Source organism: Lissotriton helveticus, chromosome 4_1 (genome assembly GCF_964261635.1).
Source record: "Lissotriton helveticus chromosome 4_1, aLisHel1.1, whole genome shotgun sequence".
Taxonomy (NCBI): domain Eukaryota; kingdom Metazoa; phylum Chordata; class Amphibia; order Caudata; family Salamandridae; genus Lissotriton; species Lissotriton helveticus.
This window is the reverse complement of record NC_136063.1, coordinates 2,139,866,849-2,139,888,752: the sequence shown is the minus strand read 5'-3', so window position 1 is coordinate 2,139,888,752 and position 21,904 is coordinate 2,139,866,849.

The following is a 21,904-nucleotide window of genomic DNA, read 5'->3' as shown; positions in this document are numbered from 1 at the left end:
TTAGACATTTTATTAAATTTTGAAACACAATCACAATAATAAATAATTGCTTAAAAAATAAAGAAATTAAAAAATAATCAACAAAACAAACAATCAATTAACATACAATATTAGAAAAGTCTATCATTCTTTTTTCCTTTTAGTACGCTTCCCAGAACGCTTCCCGGTTCGCGGACCGGGCGCTCCCCACGCAAAAAAAACAATTGTTTTTTTTTTTTTGTTTTTTTGCCCTGCGGGGCCCTTTTAAAGCCTCTACATCAAACCTAGGGGGTCAGGGAGGATCTACTTGCCCCCTTATGGTCATTTGCCCCTTCGCTTTGGCCTCCTCTTGTCTCTCGATCCTACCGAGAGACAAGATGGCGGCCGCTCCGGACTGTTTAGAATGTTGACAGACACCGGAGAGCCAATCAGCTTCGCTACGCAAAGTTCCGTTACGCGTCAGGTACGCGAACCGGAGCGCTGCCCAGAGCGCGCTTACAGATATATATCTATTTTTTTAACGTTAATTTCTCAAGATCCACTGGATCACATATATTGAGACCTAGCAAAGGCACATCGGGCTACCAGTCCCTACAATTTTGCCAAGTTTCGTGCAAATCCATTCAGCCGTTCGGGCTAAAAGTGAGGCCAACCGCCCTATGGAAATTAACATGGGAAAAACACGTTTTGGGACCCCCCTTTTTTCTCAGCCCCCCCTTGACAAACCCCCCCCAAATTTTCAGTATCTGCTCAGAAACAAAATGTTCCATTTTCCTGAAAATTTCAGCCAATTCCGTCCACAAACGCCAAAGTTATTAGACATAGAATTTTCAAAAATCCCATAGAGAAAAAATCCTAACTATATATATATATATATATATATATATATATATATATATATATATATATATATATATATATATATATATATATATATATATATATATATCAAGGCTCCAAGCATCCACAAACGATAAGTCTGTATAGAAAGCAGCACACGCAGGGGGTGATTCCTCAAAAGATTTTAATGGGGAACCTCACAGCATACGACGCGTTTCGCCAGAGGGCTTCGTCAAGTAATGCAAAGAGCCAAGGCGCTCAACTCATTTTTAAATAAACAATCTTGCATCCACATAGTCATGAAAAGCATAGAAGGACTACAATCGTGGCAACAAATGGGTCGGCCATCTTAAGATGGTAAACTCAAGCATGTGCGCATTTATGAACACATAAAGAAAGCAATCGTTTCTAAATATATATACATTATTTACATGGAACCCAACATAAATATGCTTGAGATAACGAAGTTCCTGACGTGCTCCACTGCATATGTATTTTATTGTCTCACCTGCCCTTGCGGCTTAAACTACATTGGGAGTACCACCAATGCTGTGAAACTAAGGATACTAGAGCACATGCGTGCAATAGCAAAAAAAGATGTCACATACCCCGTAGCGAGGCACTTCGAGAAAAAACATAAGAGTAACAGGGACCTGTTAACCTACATCTGTCTCGATAGTGTAGCAGCTAGTATCAGGGGTGGTGATCGTCTACAAAAACTTCGGAGATTGGAGTCCAGATATATTATTGATCTGCAGAGCAAGCACCCGAATGGCCTTAATATGCATGAAGAACTTTCAGTTCATTTGGGTTAATTTTGTTTGTTCTGCTTGTGATCCATTTGTATCAGGACATTTCTTCATATGTAAATAGTATTCTTATTAGGTCTCTTTTCATGTCAGTAATTCTGGTTTTAGACAATTGTAAAAAGATAATATTTGATTCGGTATTTGTGGGTGCATCCACTTGTCATTTCTTTCCACAGGAGCAGCAGTTGATACAAAGCCCATCATGGGCATCAATATTCACAAATTTGCCTGATGGCATGTTATTGCAGAATGAATGGATATCCATGGTTAGCTTCATAATTATTTTAATGTTGCAAGCATAAAATTGGGGTTATATCTATATCAGCAGAAGTGAATGTTGCCCCCTTTATATTGTTAGGTACTCTGATCAATGGTACCCTTATCACTGCTTTCCTGTGTTTTTTAGGTATGCCCATTCAGGGCGTTATTGTGCATGAAGGCTTATGGGACTAATGTTCATGCCCATCCATGGGCTAGATATCTCATGTTATTCCAAGCATATTTATGTTGGGTTCCATGTAAATAATGTATATATATTTAGAAACGATTGCTTTCTTTATGTGTTCATAAATGCGCACATGCTTGAGTTTACCATCTTAAGATGGCCGACCCATTTGTTGCCACGATTGTAGTCCTTCTATGCTTTTCATGACTATGTGGATGCAAGATTGTTTATTTAAAAATGAGTTGAGCGCCTTGGCTCTTTGCATTACTTGACGAAGCCCTCTGGCGAAACGCGTCGTATGCTGTGAGGTTCCCCATTAAAATCTTTTGAGGAATCACCCCCTGCGTGTGCTGCTTTCTATACAGACTTATCGTTTGTGGATGCTTGGAGCCTTGATTTACATAACGGGTACACCCCCGTTTTGGCGTGCACCCGCTCATGCGTGCAGCTAGCTGGTGTTTGGAGCTAGACATTTGATTTACTGGCTGCACCGAGTTTGCCATCGATTTCCACCGCATTTACCGGATCTTAAAGACATTGCTGCGAGCCACAGTAATACTCGCACGAATTCAGCGTGTCAGTTTCATTCGGGCAAGAAGCGGAGGATGCACAATTGACGATTGGACTTCTACTGTGCATTGGCATTTAACTTCGAGCGAGGGGGGGAGGCAGCTTGTTCTATACAGGTAGTTGCGGCCGCACTACCTTTTATCATGTTCAGCGAGGCAGAGAGGCGAGAGGCGGAACTGGGAATGTTCAAAAATAAGAAAAAACCAGATGGGACACACAAGGCGGGCACTAGTAATGCTGGAGGGGGCAACACCACTTTAAACTCAAAACTGGCCACGTTAGAACGGCTCTACGAGAGAGAAATCCGAAAGTGGTGGGAGGCAACATCATTGCAAAACTATATTGATGTTGACCGAGTCCCTCGTGGTTTGAGAATATACACGATCCCAGCTTATGAGAATCCGGACCCCAAATTATTGGATGCCTGGGCAGAACACACCGCAGCATCCTGTAGGGGTAGTTTGCAAATACTAGTTCGCTTTGCCTGGAGTGATAGAGATAAAGCTCTGACTCAGATCAAGGAGTTGGAGGACGAGCTACTTAAGGAAGAGGATCAGACCGGCTTGGAAGACAAGCGTGAACAAATTAAAAAACGTCTGAAAAAATATGAACACAAAATAAAACAACGAAAGGAAGAAAAATTCGAAAGGGACGAAAACGATTACAAAATGGGAAGAGTATTAACTTTTGCCAAAAAATACGATCACACCAGGAAACAACTGAGGAAAAAGGCAAGTGGTCCCAGCATTGAGGAACCTCCAACCTCTGAATCCGATGCCAATGCGGAGGACGCCACGAGTGAAGAAGGGAGTGAAGAGGCTTCTTCTTTTCAGGTGGAATATCAAGTCATGCGCAACAATTTGCTGGAAGGCAGCAGGGGCAAACCCCCGGACAATCAAGGACCAAGAGGAAGACGAGGAGGGGCGGCTGCGGGAAGAAATCCACCAGGTTCACCACCAGTAACACGCAGCAAGAAGATTTATGCAAAGAAAAAGAATTAAGTTGGGACCCTGAAGATTCTAATATATCTGACAAACTAACCATCATCAATTTAACAAACAAAGTACTCACCACTGAAGAACATTCCATCCTTCAACTGGGTTTATCCTTTTGTCCCCAAAGAAATTTCGAATTCGCTCAGACTCGGATAGACCTTTTTAAGTTCACGCGAAAGCTAAAATTATATAAATTTTTCAAATTGAAGCCGCACATAGAGAGCACAGTGCGTAGTAGTGAAAACACTGGTGATAGTCTTGGATGCCGAGATTTGAGGGGTCTGCAGGCCATGGAGAGCCTTGATCGAGAGATTAACTTGGATCAGGGAGTGGAAATTACAAACACCCAGATACTGGCGGCCTCCAATATTCGACAAGAAGGTGGATGCAGTGATTTTAAACCTCCATCTACCTTTATGCCGATCATGAGCACCGATGCTATTGATATATTCTCAGATGCTGTTTTGAGAGACCTCACCAGACTACGTAAGGTGAAACAACACGCTTTGTCCAACGACAATTTCACCAACAAACAGAAGATTGCTCTAAATAATTTGTGCTCAGACTCAGGCTTGGTCTGTAAACCCTCAGACAAGGGGGGTAACATTGTGCTTTTGACCGCCGAACAATATGAGAAGGAGGCCAAACGACTTCTTGGTGACATTGATACCTACATCAAGGTGGGTGAGACTGATTACAACAGAAGTGTGGGTGAGTACCATGACATGATAACTAAATGGTACAACAACAATATGCTCAGCACAGATGAATATTTGTTTCTGCGTTGTCTTAGCCCTGTCATCCCCACCTTTTACTACCTTCCCAAGGTACACAAAGACTTATGTAATCCACCGGGAAGGCCCATAGTCGCCTCCAACGGCAGTCTTACGGAAAACCTCTCCATTTTTGTGGACACGTTCCTCTCCCCCTTGGTCATGTCATTGCCTTCGTATCTTAGAGATACCAAACATTTTTTGACTCTCATCAATACTATTGTTTGGAAAGAGACTTACTGCATGATGGTACTGGACATCGCCAGTTTATACACATGTATATCACATGAGGATGGCTTAAGATCTATGGCGAGCTTTCTAGATAAACGTCCTATCCGTTATTATGAACACAATAAGATGTTGCTTGATTTTATGAGTTTCAGCTTGAAAAATAACATCTTTCTTTTCAGCAACCAGCTCTACAGGCAGATCTCAGGAGTCGCCATGGGAGCTTGCTCGGCTCCCAGCTTTGCCAACCTGTTTGTAGGTAGATGGGAAGAACAGGCCACCTGGAAAGTAATCAATCCGGAGTGGGAAAACAGAATCATAGGATGGCATCGTTACATTGACGACTTATTTATTATTCTTGATAGTCCTGTGGAGTCTGCTAATGTGTTCATAGACGTGTTAAACAATAATGATATGAATTTAAAATTCACAGGGCATATCAGTAGGAGCTCAGTCAATTATCTAGATCTGACAGTGTATATTGATGACAAGGGTATGGTGCAAACCAAACTATTCAGAAAAGAGACGGCAGGCAATTCCACTCTTTTTGCCACCAGTAGCCATCCACGCCAATTGGTCGAAAGTATACCGTATGGGGAACTTTTGAGGCTTAGGCGCAATAATTCAAATCCTGATGATTTTAAGAAGGCAGCGGCCGCTAGTCTTCAGAGATTCAGGGTAAGGGGTTACAGTGAAAAAGTGCTTACTAGTGCTTTTGACCGAGCCAACAAGATGCAGAGGAAATCACTGTTGGAGCCGAAAAAAACTGTCAAAACCAAAAATGGGGCATTTCGTCTCATTACCACTTTTTCCAGTAATGCTGGGCAAATTAAAAAGATACTCAAAAAGAATTGGAATATTCTTCTGTCAGACAATACCATCAAAGCTGAGCTACCCAGTAATCCTCTTGTAACGTTCAGGAAGGCGAGATCTCTCAGAGACCAGCTGGTCTCAAGTCATTACATTGCTCCTGAGAAGAAATCGAAACTCCCTGTCCTGAATGGCTTCTATCCATGTGGCCGGTGCAAGGCCTGCAAATATAGCAAGCGGACGCTTGCTTATAATGTTCCAGGTCTTTCTACACCTAAAAAGATAACAAAGTTCCTGACGTGCTCCACTGCATATGTAATTTATTGTCTCACCTGCCCTTGCGGCTTAAACTACATTGGGAGTACCACCAATGCTGTGAAACTAAGGATACTAGAGCACATGCGTGCAATAGCAAAAAAAGATGTCACATACCCCGTAGCGAGGCACTTCGAGAAAAAACATAAGAGTAACAGGGACCTGTTAACCTACATCTGTCTCGATAGTGTAGCAGCTAGTATCAGGGGTGGTGATCGTCTACAAAAACTTCGGAGATTGGAGTCCAGATATATTATTGATCTGCAGAGCAAGCACCCGAATGGCCTTAATATGCATGAAGAACTTTCAGTTCATTTGGGTTAATTTTGTTTGTTCTGCTTGTGATCCATTTGTATCAGGACATTTCTTCATATGTAAATAGTATTCTTATTAGGTCTCTTTTCATGTCAGTAATTCTGGTTTTAGACAATTGTAAAAAGATAATATTTGATTCGGTATTTGTGGGTGCATCCACTTGTCATTTCTTTCCACAGGAGCAGCAGTTGATACAAAGCCCATCATGGGCATCAATATTCACAAATTTGCCTGATGGCATGTTATTGCAGAATGAATGGATATCCATGGTTAGCTTCATAATTATTTTAATGTTGCAAGCATAAAATTGGGGTTATATCTATATCAGCAGAAGTGAATGTTGCCCCCTTTATATTGTTAGGTACCCTTATCACTGCTTTCCTGTGTTTTTTAGGTATGCCCATTCAGGGCGTTATTGTGCATGAAGGCTTATGGGACTAATGTTCATGCCCATCCATGGGCTAGATATCTCATGTTATTCCAAGCATATTTATGTTGGGTTCCATGTAAATAATGTATATATATTTAGAAACGATTGCTTTCTTTATGTGTTCATAAATGCGCACATGCTTGAGTTTACCATCTTAAGATGGCCGACCCATTTGTTGCCACGATTGTAGTCCTTCTATGCTTTTCATGACTATGTGGATGCAAGATTGTTTATTTAAAAATGAGTTGAGCGCCTTGGCTCTTTGCATTACTTGACGAAGCCCTCTGGCGAAACGCGTCGTATGCTGTGAGGTTCCCCATTAAAATCTTTTGAGGAATCACCCCCTGCGTGTGCTGCTTTCTATACAGACTTATCGTTTGTGGATGCTTGGAGCCTTGATTTACATAACGGGTACACCCCCGGTTTGGCGTGCACCCGCTCATGCGTGCAGCTAGCTGGTGTTTGGAGCTAGACATATATATATATATATAAACTTTGGCATTAAAACGACGGAGTAATTGCTGAGTGTGCCCTTCATTGTGGAACGGACCTGCGAGTGTGGACCGTGTGTGTTGGCATATATATATATATATATATATATATATATATATATATATATATATATATATATATATTATTGCAGTGGGTGTCTGAACAGAATGCAACATCCCCAGCCAGTGTCACTCCAAAAGCCAGACAGTTAATACACAACGTAGCAGAGGCACACTGGATGGTTAGGCAAAAAAATACCTACTTTCAAAAAGTGGTATTTTCAAACCCAGAATGTAAAAATCACCCTTACTAAAAGATGCATCTTAACATTCTGAGTTCAGGCATATCAAACTTTATTTTCCCATCTGGGTCCAATGGGCAGTAATACTCATAAGATGTTGTGAGTAAACTCCCCATTCTATCCTAAGGGACAGATAGCCCTACAATAGTGAAAAACAAGATTGGCAGTATTTCACTATCAGGACTTGCCCCGCACACATCAGGGATTGACCTACCTTTCACATACACCGCACCCTGCCCACAGAGGTACCTTGGGCCTACCTTAGGGGTGACTCACATGTAAGAAAAGGGAAGGTTATGGCCTTATAAGTGGGTGCACTTGCCAGGTCGACATGGCAGTACTAGACTGCACGCAGGCACTGTGAAAGCAGGCCTGAGACTCTGTTGCAAAGCGGCTTGTGTGGGTGACACAACCAATGCTACGAGCCCACGAGGGACTTCACAGTAAACCAAATAAATCAATTGTGAAAACACCAATCCATAATAACAATTTATAAAGGGAGCACTTGTACTTTGGCCTTGAACAGCAGTGGCAAAGTGCCCAAAACATCCAGACCAGCAAAACGAAGTACAACACACAGCAAAAACACAGGAGGCAAAGGCTAGAATGTTGCAGGGCTACAATCTAAAATGTCCTCCACAACTGATAATCCCTAGTAGGTGGCCATGACATTATTATAATGCAAGGACCTGGGCCCCTTACCACATTATGTTTGATAGGTATTTTTTGTTTTAATATACCAGATATTCCATCCTATGCGGTGCAGGCATCTGGGGGGTTATACACTTGGATAATTCTCTCCCAGTAATAGACAGTGTAGGAAGTAACTTTCAGTCTGTGCTTTATAGGTGAAACCCAATGCTGTATTTTGACATTTTTACAACAACGACTTCTTTAACAGCCCTAATCACAGATTCCCTGAATTGTCCAGCTGTATTGAGTCCCTTATGGGGTCAGTAACAGGTGCAGGTGCCCGGTTTATTTGTGCTTAGCAGGGGATTTATATACTACTCTCCAGGGAGCCCAATCAGAGGGCAAAGAACTGAAGTACTTCTTAGCATTATTGGACCTGCATAACGCACTTGAGGTGGCTGATGTGGGCGTAGCTGGCTTGCCAAGCTTTAGGGGCAGGAATTATTTTTCTATCATTGACTATATTTTAGTTTCCAGCAATTTATTAGATCGACTGGTGTAGGGGCAATAGTTAAAAGAGAACTTGGGGGCCGTAATTGATTTGCTTATGATACCAAGAGTAGACTTCAAAAGTCAACCAGAGCTCCCTTATCTGCAGGCATCCACAGATACCTTAAAGGTTTCCTGGAAACTTTCGAACCCTATGCACACACTGGCTGAAATCATTCAGCGATATCTAGGTTTAACCTTGGACTGTTTATATGATGATGACTGTAGCTGGAACATGAACATAGTAAGCTAATTTGTGACTCTTTGTTCAAACATTAAATCATACCTTTCAAAGCAGGTAACAGGATCAACTGACCATTACCATACCCCCAAATGGTTTGAATGAGAATGCTTGGTCATCAACCGAGCCCTTCAGGGGCAGATTTACAAGCACCTTGCGCCTCTTTTGCGCCGCCGTTGCGTCACTTTTGTGACGCAGCGGCGGCGCAAAAGATGCACCATGGTGCCGGGTATTAACAACGTGACGCATTTGGGAGATGCGTCACGTTGTAAAGCCCTGTGCCATCAGGAGGCGTTCCTGCGCAGGGGGGGACGTACCTGCGCAGGAACGCCTCCTAAAAGTGGCTGAGTGAAATCTACAAGATTTCACTCAGCCACTTTTAGGCCAATGCTGCGTCAAAACCCTGCGCCTGCTTGAATCAGGCGTAAGGATTGACGCAGCATTTGAAGGATAGGGCACCCTAGAGCCTTGCTGGAGCTGCGTCGCCCTTGCAATGCGCCACTTTTACAATGCGGCGCACCATGCGTCACGCATCTGTGCCGTTTTTGCCTCATGGTGCGCCGCATTGTAAATGCGGCGCATCCATTGTGGCGGAGGCATGGCGCACAATAAGTGGCGCATCCCTGCTGATATGCAGGGATGCGCCACTTATTGTAAATATGCCCCTAAGTGCTTGGCCCATGGATCCCAGCGAGGTAATCAGTCTATGCAAAAGATATAAAGAAATAACCAAAGGAGGAAGTGGAGGTGGTTACTCAGCAGCGGGACAGCCTAGCACACTCAGCCGTGACTACGAATAGTAAGTCCCTTTTGGGAATCTGTTACAGCCCTGTGGTCAGTGATTGGGCGCCAATTGGTTGTTACATCAGTAGCGAGGCATGATAGGCACATTTGTCACATAATTTACTCAGTGGGAAACCCGGCCAAACATGCAAATATAAGGGTTGATTCAAGCCCTGCCATCGCCATCCCATCTGTACCGTAATTGTATTGTATTGTATTGTAATTGCCCGCAGGCCCACTGAAGAAGAATGCTGCAAGCCAGGGCTCCCCTAACTCACTCATTGCTCCAAGTCTTGACCAGACTTTGAGCAATAATCACAGTGCACTTGCTCTCCCTGGCTCCAACCACCTCGCCAACACTTCCGCCGCCCCCTCTCGCCCCTACCATCATAACTCTTTCACTAGTCAGCAGACTTACCCACTTTCCAACAGGAACTCAATCAACCTCCCTACACCTAACCTCCCTTACACCGCCCACTCGCCTTGCACACCAGTACCTCGAAGTGAGAACTCTCCATTAGAGGACTTCTCCCACCCCACCCGTCCACCTACCCTGATCTCCCCTCCCTCCTCCCCATTGACCAACCTACCTTCCCCCCTCGGGGTGTCCCATAATCCACACTCTGATCCTGCTTCTAAACTCAAGACTATAAACCATGAACTGCTAACTCTCAAAACTGCCATCCTTAAACTCATTAAGGCCACCGAAGCCCTTGATCTCTCTCCCATCATGTCCACATCTCAGATCCCCCATCTCTCTTCCACCTTGCCAACACTCGAAATCTCACATATGATCCTCCCGAAACCCTCTGCTCAAGATTCAAACACCACCCCCTACCTAAAGCCCTGTCTAGACCTGCCAGATCCTTAAATCCACATCATGAACCTGATATTCTCTCCCTCCTACTTGAGGACACCTCTCCATACACAGAAGCTGATATTCTCTCCCTCCTTCAAGAGTACTCCTCTCCTCATTCGACCGCCTCAGCCCCTGCTACTTGTTCTCGAACACCCTCACTTATTGCACATAACACAACACTCCCTAAACATGACAATGCAGATCCCATCCGAACCATCACGCCCAACCCCCATAGAATGCCCAGACTCAACACAAATTCCATAAATATCAATAACCTCTTGCAGATCCCTACTACACAACCTGCACCCTCAGACAACCTGCACAAATCACACCTGAAAAGCATGTTACTTAACTGTAGATCAGCAGTGAAACATTCCACAGACCTTGCCGATCTCATCATTGCCCAAGATCTGGACCTCCTTATACTCACAGAAACGTGGCTCAACAACTCCTCTGGCCCTATCCTTGATCTATTAGTCCCTCCTAGTTACAACCTTATTAGACTTGACCGAGCTAAGAAACTGGGAGGTGGTATTGCCTGTATCCTCCGCAACTCTCTTACAGCAAAACTGTCCCCCTCAGCTAAGCTCTCCTCCTGTGAATACCTTTCCATAGATATCACCAGCTCACTCAGACCCATATGCTGCCTACACATCTTCTACCACCGCGCAGGAGATAACCTCCATCTAATTGAACTAGTTATGGAAACCATCTCCTCCAACCTGGGCCGCCACTACCCCCAGATCTTCCTTGGTGACTTCAATCTCCACCGGAATGACCCCCACGATCAGGCTGTCACAACCCTCAAAAACTTCCTCACCGACCTATCTCTGACACAATTCTGTGACAGCCCCACTCACAACTTAGGCTCGACACTGGATCTCATTATCTCTAACCCCAACTCCATTCATCTTGAATACATTCTCCCCTGTGACTGGTCCGACCATCGTCTCATCAACTTCCTGATACCTGAAAGTTGAAACTACAATTCTGCTCAACCACTCAAACTAAAACACTGAAAAAGACTGCTCCATAACACCAGCGTTAAGGAGCTCATAGAATGCTGCAATCTCTCCCTCCCGCCGCCTTCTGACATGATTGAGGTTCACCAACTTCAATGACCACTATAACAACACCATGCTATCCACCTTAAATAATATGGCCCCCACTCAACTAAAAAGAATTCCCATAAAAGAATCCAAGCCATGGTTCAATGACAGTCTAAATGCGGACAGACGCAGTCTTAGACTAGCTGAACTCAAGTGGAGATCCTCTCCCTCCCCAGATCTTCTAAAAACTCTAAGATCCCAAGGAAGTAGATACAACAAACTCATTAAAACGGAGAAAGCCAACTTCTTCAAACACTAACTTGACATAGCCAAAAATCACCCAAAACGACTTTTTGAAAACATTAAATCACATTCCAACAACACCACTACCCACTCTCAGCACCTCGCTCGCCTGCAACCAAACTGCGATGCAGTTGCTGAATTATTCCTCGAAAAGACGAACAAAATCAAATCAGACCTATGGTCTGCTGCACTCTCTCTCTCGCCCTCTCCTGACTCCTTTGTCTCCACACCTCTGCCCTCCCCTCAGGGTCTTTCACTCAAAAACAATGCCACATGGAGTCACTTCACTCCCCTCAAAGACTCTACAATCTTCAACATTCTCTCTACCCTCAAACCCTCAAATCACTTCAATGACCCCCTCCCCCCTTACTTCTTTAAAGAAATGATAGGTTCACTAGCACCCCTCTGGTCCAAAATCACCAATGCCTCACTTCTTCAAAGTGGGATCCCTGATTGCTTGAAGGCAGGCCTAGTGCTCCCTATCCTCAAAAAACCCTCGGCTGACCCTGTTGACCTGAACAACTCCCGCCCATTCACAAACATTCCGACACTGGCGAAACTTCTGGAGAAATGTGTGCATGAACAACTTTGCAAACATATTGAGCAATTCCAGCTTCTCGACCTATTCCAATCAGGTTTCCGCAGTAGCCACAGCACCAAAACAGCCATCAGTCACATTGTGGACGACGCTCTCACTTTACTTGACCAAAACGAAACCTGCCTTTTAAATCTGCTCGATCTCTCATCGGCATTTGACACTGTCAAACATGACAATCTACTCTTCCTCTTGGAACACAGAATGGGGCTGTCTGGCACGGTCCTTAAATGGTTTGCCTCTTTCCTCAACAACAGAACACAAAGAATCAAATCCAACCAGTTTCTCTCAAACCCGAGGCCCTGCACACTAGGTGTCTCCCAAGGATCCTCACTCTCCCCCACTCTCTTCAACCTTTTCCTTGAACCATTGACTGTAATTCTTAAAGCCTCAAACATCCAATATCACATGTATGCGGACGACACCCAACTCTACAAGAAACTCTCCCCCCGAGGACATCAAATCTCTCAACAGAACCCTTCTCAAAACCCTGAACTGGCTAACCACCAACCATCTCAAATTAAACGCCTTCAAGACGGGATTCCTCCTCATTGCAACCAAGGGGCAAACCCCCACTGTGTTGCAATTTCTCTGTAACCTCACCACCCTCAACTGCACTCCTCATATCGTTGACTCCACTAAATCACTGGGAGTTGTGCTAGACAAAAACCTAAACATGCAAGAACACATCAGATCATAGACCAAAGGAGCGAATTTTCAACTCTGTATCCTGAGAAAACTCAAACCCTACTTTCCCCAAGATGACTTTAAATTGGCGGTGCAAGCACTTGTAATTTCCAGACTTAAATATGGCAGTGCGAATCTTTGTGGTCTGCCGAAACTCAGTTTAGCAACTATCAGAGCATCTCTAAATGTTGCCACTAGACTCATCACGGGTTCTAAGAAGTCCAATCACATTTCACCGGACCTTAAATCGCTCAATTGGATGCCTTTTGAAGCTAGGATACAACTAAAGATCGCATGTATGACCCATAGGGCACTTCACTTCAACACCCCACTCTACCTAGATAAACAAGCTGGAACTTTCGGGTGGCTTCAGGTCCACAAGGAGCACCAGTATACTGCTGCTCAAGCCCAAGAAATTTAATAAGCTTAAAACCTACAATCGTACATTCTCTGGCATCGCCCCGAGAATCTGGAACTCCCTTCCAGTGAAAATAAGACTAATTCCCTTTACTCTTGCCTTCAAAAGGGGAGTCAAAACTCTACTACTGAACAAACTCTGTGTTGAACCTGATGCTTTCCCCTATTGACTCTAGGTGACTGTTTTTATCTGATTTTCTGTTGATCTATATTGCCCTACATGTTGCTTTCACCCATCCTGCTTTCTCTGCACTCCCAATTTAGTCCTGCTCCCGTTGTATATTGTCCCACCTTTTCCATGATTTCCATCACCTTGCTGCTTTCTTTGTCTACCTAAACATATGTAAAGCACTCTGATACCCACCTGGGACATGTTCGAGCTACAAAAAACTTTAAATAAATAAATAAATATATATAGCGCTTACTACCCCTGATGAGGTGTCGAAGCGCTTTTTCGGCGAGTAGCATGCTACTCTGGGACCCATAGAGGATTAGTGTTGAATTAGTATAGTGAAACACGCAAGTACATTTTAAGTGGTGGATAGGTTAGTCAGTTAATTGGATTCTGAAGGATAGCAGAAGGATAGAAGAGGAAAAAAGGTTTCTATTTATATAGCGCTTGTTACCCCTGATGATGTGTTGAAGCACGGTACTCCAGAAACCCATAAAGGATTAGTGGTGAATTAGTATGGTGAAATATGAAAGTAGTTTGAGTGGTGGATATTAGTCAGTTATTTGGAGTGAGAAGGATAGCGGAGGGATAGAAGGGGAAGAAAGGTTTGCATTCATAAAGCACCTGTTACCCCTGATGGGTGATGAAGCACTTTTCTGGCGAGTAGCACGCTACTCTGGAACCCATAAAGGATTAGTGTTGAAAATTAATATAGTGAAATATGAAGTAATTTGAGTGGTGGATATGTTATTCAGTTATTTGGATAGAGAAGGGTAGGTCGTGGGAATGGAGAGGCTAAGGAAAAAATAGGGACCCCCTCTGAAATACTTGATTTGTGGGTCAGGGAGAATAGGGGAAGACAATAAGCAATACTATAAGAACTCTTCCTCACGACCCAATTATTTTAAGGATTCATAACACGAATTCCAATCAGGGCACTAACAAATACAAGGAAACCATTTATTTTATTTACTTCCTTTTTTCAATTTATTTCATTATCTTTTTTATGATTACTTCGGTCATCTTTTTTTTCCTTTTTTCCTATTTACATTCACTTTTTTCTTTTTTTAAAAGATTTTTGTAGTACAAACAAACAAACTTTTTCAAATAATTCAATAATATTACAAAAACTATTTTACAATGTGGTATTCACTCCTTCTAAATCTTATCAATACCTGGGTAGAGACAACATGCAACCATCATCAAGCATACACATTACACACACAAACTATTCATATATCACACGTTTCAGTTGGTTGTCTAAAAATAACAGTTGGTTTCACTACATTCGGGAGGGAAATAATAGATTTGGTCAACGCGTTTCGGTGGGGTAGATGATGATTGAACCACCTTCTTCAGGACCCGTCAGAGTGTTGCATAGAAACTCTAAACCCAGGAAATTCTACAAAATAGAATATTTATATGTAAATATATGTCATTATGAAAGTGCCTATATTCTACCGTTAAAAACAATGACATCCGTTTGGACCAACACTATTCACACAACTGTGCAATATATATCACCATACCCTTATTTCATAACACACCCGTGAAGAGTAGGATCAGTTATATCTGTGCTATTAATACACAGTTTTTATTATTTTGGCCCCACTTACTTAGGTCAAAACAATATTCGTTTTATCATAGTCAAATATTGTGACTGCCAACTACCTTGGTGGAGAACATTCTTCTGTTGCCCACATCTAATGTGGGCAAGAGCCGATAATTGTTTCTTTACCGGAAGCGTTCTTATTCATGCATACTTTTTTAATTTCTTGCAAACCTGGGCCCTATCCAGGAGAGTGTATCACACTTACTGTTTTGTCTTCCGCCTCAGTATCCTCACAATCATGGGAATACTACGGAATTCTCTCATGCGCTCCTAATTAATTCTCCAATTTGTGCTTTTATAACTGATGGTAAAGAGAAGGAGAGGTTGCTAACATTAGTCTTACATCGCTGTTTCATTGGAGAGCTTAAGATCTACATAGGACTACCTTCTTACCTTTTGCAGGCATTTCATAACTTGAGCTTAAGGTGGACACGGGCTGCTTCTCTTTTGTTTAAAATTCTTTAACTGTACATTCTGTATAGAAGATGAAAAATGTTAAGACTAGACTAACCCATGTTTAATTAAAATTACGGGCTGTTAATATCTTTGTTTATCATTTATCCATATACCTTTTCATGTATATCCTCCTTATTTGTCTTAATCAATTTCTGTAGCGGCCTTTTTCTGGACTTAGTCTCCTCTATTCTTCTTATGTTTCTTTTACAGAATACTTCTTCCCAACTGCTCCTGGGTCACTAAGAATATTTAAAAGATGAATTTTTATTAAACTCCCTTATATAAAGAACCTTACTGTCATTCCCTGTCTGCTCGCTTAGAAGGTGTCTAACAATCCAGTTTTTGTTAGTAAAGCCCCTTAATTAAAAAGGTACATTTGCCTCTTAGAAAGCGCCTGACAATCTAATTTTTATTGTTACAGCCCCTTAATTGAAATAGTCCGTTAACTCTAGCGACTGGGTCTTAGTCTTTAAACTGTTTTAGTTCCCTCCCCTTAGAACTTGCACAACCACGATCAGGTCAAATGGTCTTCACTTACTTGTTTTATCTACCGAGCTTCCTCCAAAAAAGTCCTGTGCCAACACGTACGTCCACACCATCAGGGGACTAACTGCACACTGCCTCTATTTATACTCCTCCTCACCACTCATAATTGTCTCATAAATGCCTGAATCAAAACACCTGTGGTATTTTCTACCTAGGTGAACGACGGACTTAGCTACGTCTTAGTCACATGGGCGTAGCCTTCCAATAAGATTCCCCGACATCAGAAGGAGAACCTAAAAACGGTCTACTATTGTTCCGTCTGCCATCTTGGGAAAGGACAAAGTCATGGCTTCACAATGGTTATTCAATTTTAGCCGCCATCTTTAAGTGGCCCAATGTCCTAGCGAGAAGTTTTAATTTGCGTTTATTGGTTCACCATATAAATAATTTGCCCGATTCTCTTCATTATCTCACATATCTTAAATTGTCAATATGGTCAAGTTATCCCTTATCTAAGGTCAACATTCACCCATTAAGCCTTCGAAAGCGGCATAGTGCACCCAAACAAAGCACCAATACTAATCGGCCATCTTGTAGTGGGCAAGTATATTTATCAATGGCATGTATGTACGTATTAGTGAAATTCATAATTGAATCCACCAATACCTCATACATGACTAGAGTGGCCCCACGCCGTCTGGCCGACACACTCTGCCTCCTTTGTCGTGTGCGAGTGTGTCTATCATTGCTAAGTCTCGAATGCACAGGGCAAGCTAGACGAGTTATAGCCCGATTTTACAACAATTGAGACCAGGGTTTTTTAGCAAGGAGGGAAATACCAGGCGCACTGCTCACGATAGTAATAACGGAATGAAAATATAACGTAAAGGGTGCATGCAGGTGAGGGGATACAAGACCCTAAACCCCTCCAAAAGTGTGTGTGGAACACACACCATACGCAACAACCAAAACCTGTTGCACACCAATGAAGAAAGTACAAAAGCGATGTCTCAATGGACATATAAAAGTTCAGGTATCCATTTTCGTAGACAAAGGAAGACGAAGGGTAGTACGACTCCTCTTTTATTGTTATGGATGGCCAGCCGACACGTGTTTCGTCGTAAAGCAATACAATACTTTAAGTTATTGTCACTTACTCACCTTCACATTGCACTATCACTTGAGACACCCACCGAAACATGTTTTGTTCATTGTAATGACACTATGTACTCCATCCTTTACTTTTTGTATCCTCCCCAGCCCTGAGGAGTCGTTAAAGTATTGTATTGCTTTACGACGAAACACGTGTGTGAATTCGGGACCAACGGATGCTCAGACACTACTTAATCTTCAAGACCAGTAGCTGCGCGTGCCAACACGCCAAGAAATGGGATTGGATATGTTTTTTCACCACAGAAAATTACAGCCACTTGTACGCCTCAAGTCAATACGAAGCCGAATCCGAAGAAATGAACAGGGAGCATCCCTGACAACTACGAAATGTAACTATGGACATCTGAGGCCTTCTTCCGTCAATACTGCTCCTGTGATCGAGGTGGACCAGCAGCAGCGCCGTGCAGTGCCACCAGTGGGCACACAACTACCTTTACCGAGTGGAATTTTTTTTCTATCAAATATACTTATTTCTTCATTACCATTATCAACTACAAAAAATAATAACAATGCTCGAGACCAGCAACAGGCACAGTTGTTGCAAACAAGATACGACCAAGCTCAGGGGTCGGCACATATCAAGATCAAGGGACGTGCTCAATACAATACAAATATGGGCAAGCTTCGCTGCCACACTGGACCCTTGGTAACTTCCACAGCACAGCACAAGGTAGCACTCAAACAACCAAAACACAGCTAAGCGCGATTATCTCCAAAAGCTAACGCCTGCCCAGAGTTGTTCTTAGCCATGTTATCCAATGGAAGGTGGATAACATGGCTAAGAGCATTGTCACGATAATGCATGAATATCGCTGATTTTTCAGCGATATTCATGCATTTCGCACGATTTTTACCGCTTTTGAGATAAACCTTGATAATATCAAGGTATCTCAGCGGTAAAAATCGTCGGAGCGCGGCGATATAATTATAGCCGCTAACCAAGCTTAGCGATAATTATCGCTATTGCTTGGTAATATGCCCCTAAGATCCCTAAGGCAACTGGCTCACTTTTTAGTCTACCGTCCCCACCAAGGAGTCGAGCATCCACCCCCATGATATAAATGTATTCTAGGGAGAGGTGTGGTGCAGCGACCAGGGCAGCTAACTTTGGAACACAGGGTTCATGGTTCGATCCCCGGCTCTGGCGGCAGTTCAGCTCAGCACCATGTGACTCTGGGCAATAGCTCACTTAATTTCCACGACGGCCTCCAGCGCCTTGAGACCCACACGGGTGAGTAATTTGCGCTTTACAAATACGGATTTTAGGCAATGTGTACCAGTTGCTACTTATGGGGTAGGAGTTTTGAGCATTAGGGATGTATCAGCTATCCAAACAGAAAAAAAATCTTCTCCTTTCCTCACCCAACAACTGCCCCGCTTTGCTATAGCTCTCGATATGGAAAAATAACGAGGCATCCCTAACAAAAGATGTGATAAAAGATTGTCTGGCCTGTAAAAGGTATTCCATGGCTGGCCTTTGTACAAAAATCCTTTGCAGCTCTTGATCTCCCTCAAGCATTCACTAATGTTGAAACCTGTGTCACACTGGGCAGGAGGCGAGCTCCGTCTTCGTTACTAACTCACGCCAGGGAGAAAAGCTAAGCACGGAAATAACAAAAACCTCTCTTTTGCTTTATCTCGCTGTGGATCATGACAATACCTTTAGCAATTACCTCTGCACAAGAAGAAGAAGATGATAGGAATGTTCTTTACTGTTCCCGTTTTCTGGCAGATACAATAAAATACCTACTTTGCTTTCCTTTGGCTTTCGGCACAACTTAGACGCGCTTGTCTGCTCATGCAATAATAATTTTAAAAATGTCATGCTTCATTTCACCTTTTTCTGTGTTTATTTTATCAGAAATATGCTAAAATGTTTTAATACCATTCATCAAATATAGAAATCTGACACATTGTACACAGTAATTTCTTTCTCTGAAAGAGATGCAAAATGATGAAATATGTTTATGTGAGTCTATTTTTACGGGCCACTGCGTTCTCTATGCAAATGAGGGAATTCCTTTGCCTCTGCGCCCACGCCTTATTACAGATGCGGGCGCAGAGGCAAAGAAGCTCTGAAGGGGTGCACTGACAATGCACCATCTTCTAGGTGGCGCAGTGTGAGTGCACACCCTGAAAGCAGCCCTCTGGAGGGGAGAAATGAGAACCCCCCAGACATCCCCTTGCAGGCGGTCAGTTGACTGCACCCGCCTACAAGGGGATGTCTTATCCCCTTTAAAAGTGCAGGTAGGTTGCCGCCTGCACTGTGAAAACACGTACCGGAGCCGCTCCCAGGGCCTCATTTTTGAAAAGTGACGCATCGCTGCGTGAAAACAGCGATGCGTCACTTTTCACTGCGCCCTCCTTGCGAGACCAATGATGCGTCATATTTACAGTATGACGCATCATGGCGCAAGGAGTTACAGATACGTCAGTAATTCTGACGTATCTGTATGGCGCAAAAGTGACGCATTGTTGGAGTGTGTCACAAAAGTAACGCAACTCCAGCAATGTGTCCTTTCACATGGGGTAAGCCCCATGTGAAAGGACCTGCATCAGTCTTACACCTGCTGTGAGGCAGGCGTAAGAAATTGACGCATTTGTGTCCTAGAAGTGGCGCAGTGAAATCTTATAGATTGCACTGCGTCACTTCTATGACCCTGTCTTGCGGCAGAACGCCCCCCCTGCATACATTATACCTGGCGTAGGTATAATGTAGCGCAGGGTTTTACAAAGTGACGCATCTACCTAGATGCGTCACTTTGTAAATATGATGCAACAAGGCACATTTTTTACTCCGCTGGTGCATCACAAAAAGTGACTCACCAGCGGCGTAAAAGTGACGCATGGGCTCATAAATGAGACCCCCCTGTTTTCACATGAATGCAAGTTTGCAGCTGCCCTGGGGGCAGAGCATACATCGTGATAGGGCTGCATTGTCATTGTTTGCGCCCGCCGCACCTTTTAAAAGGTGTGCCCGGCACAAACAATGACAATGCATAATATGGCCCAAGATCTTTAACTTCTTATTCCTCTACTCATTCTGCCTCCCTGCCTCCTTTCACCTGCTATCCTCTTTCAATCACTACTAGCCTTCAGATTTCTGACCTTCCCTTATTCCTTCTGTTCCCCTTCTATCTTTTGACCTTCTTGACTACTTCCTCCTCATTCCCTCTTACCAGGCCCTGCTCTCTTACCTCCTACTTTCTCTCCTTTTGATCCCCTTCCTCAAGCCCTGCCCCTCCCTACCATGCTCCCCTGCCCGCTACCTTTCTCTCTTCTCATCTTTCTCCCTTCAAACCTCACACCCGCTCTGCTTTTTGCCCCTCCTGCCCATCAGCCAACTGGTCCTATCTTGGATCATTTCTTCTGTACCAACCCCCATCGCAATTCCAGTTTTTGATTGATGTTTTTTTACTATTCTTAACACACAAGTTCTGTTTCTTTCCATATGTTCTGTATACTTCTGGTACCTTGTGCTCTCTCATGTGGTTTCTCAGTAAAGCTTGCTGGCACCCTAAGGTAGAGTGGTGCTATGGAAAGATGTAAAATAAATACAGCCCAGGAGTTGTATCAAAACTGTTGGGTCCACTCAAGATTGGTAGAGGTGAAACCTAATGGAAGGATTTGATTCTTAACCAGACTATAGTTAATAATTCTTATTAATGATGTTTTGTAGAGCGCACAGCGACCCAAATGGGTTTTCTTGTACTAGGCCTTGACAAGGTACATTATCAGAATGATGGGCTGGTTTACTCAAACATCCAGGCCAATTGTGGTTGTCAAATGTTCAGTTACTGAGTAAACACATTTCTGCAGTAGTTAAAAATATAACTTCCCATTACAGCTATCAAAAAAACTTTTCTATTTGTGTACTTTGTCTTACTTGACACCAGTGATGGTCATGATTCTGTCTCAGCTCCACTTTACAAATGTTATCATCAGCAGCAGCCTGCCAGTATATAGGATATTCATCTTACCAAAATCAAGCAGCAGAGAAGTCAGGGCAATCTTCAAATTGATCAAGTGTGATCACATCACATTAGCTCTTCAAATAGGGTTTTTATGAGAAGATGTTAAAAATCAGACGCGTTGTTCGGGGCACCAACCTGCCATCTGACTAAGGTCATTTTTGTATGGTGAAGCAACTCAAGAGAAGCATAGGCCAAGGTATATAAATCACGAATATAATAAACTGTTGAACCAATTCAACTGTTGCTTACTGGTTTCAGCCAGTTTCAACTGGTTTGTGCAGGTTTAAACTTATTATTCCATGTTTCAAACAGTTTCTGTTAGTTCTTCCTAGTTCCAATTGGCTTTGGTTGCCTGCAGCTAGATTCACAAATTTCAGTGGTTAAATTTTATTCTTACTGATTTTGAATGGTTCTTACTGGTTTGAGCAGCGAAGTTTTAAGGGATGGACAAAATGAGCGCTGGCCTAGGGTCCCAGCATTTCAAGGGGTCCCTGAATAGACCCAGCTCTTTCCTGAAGAGAGTCTTGCCCTGATGACCTTGAATAATTCTTCAACAAATTGTTTTAAATACCTTTTACCTTTAATTTATTTTTAATGTGAGTGATATGTGGGA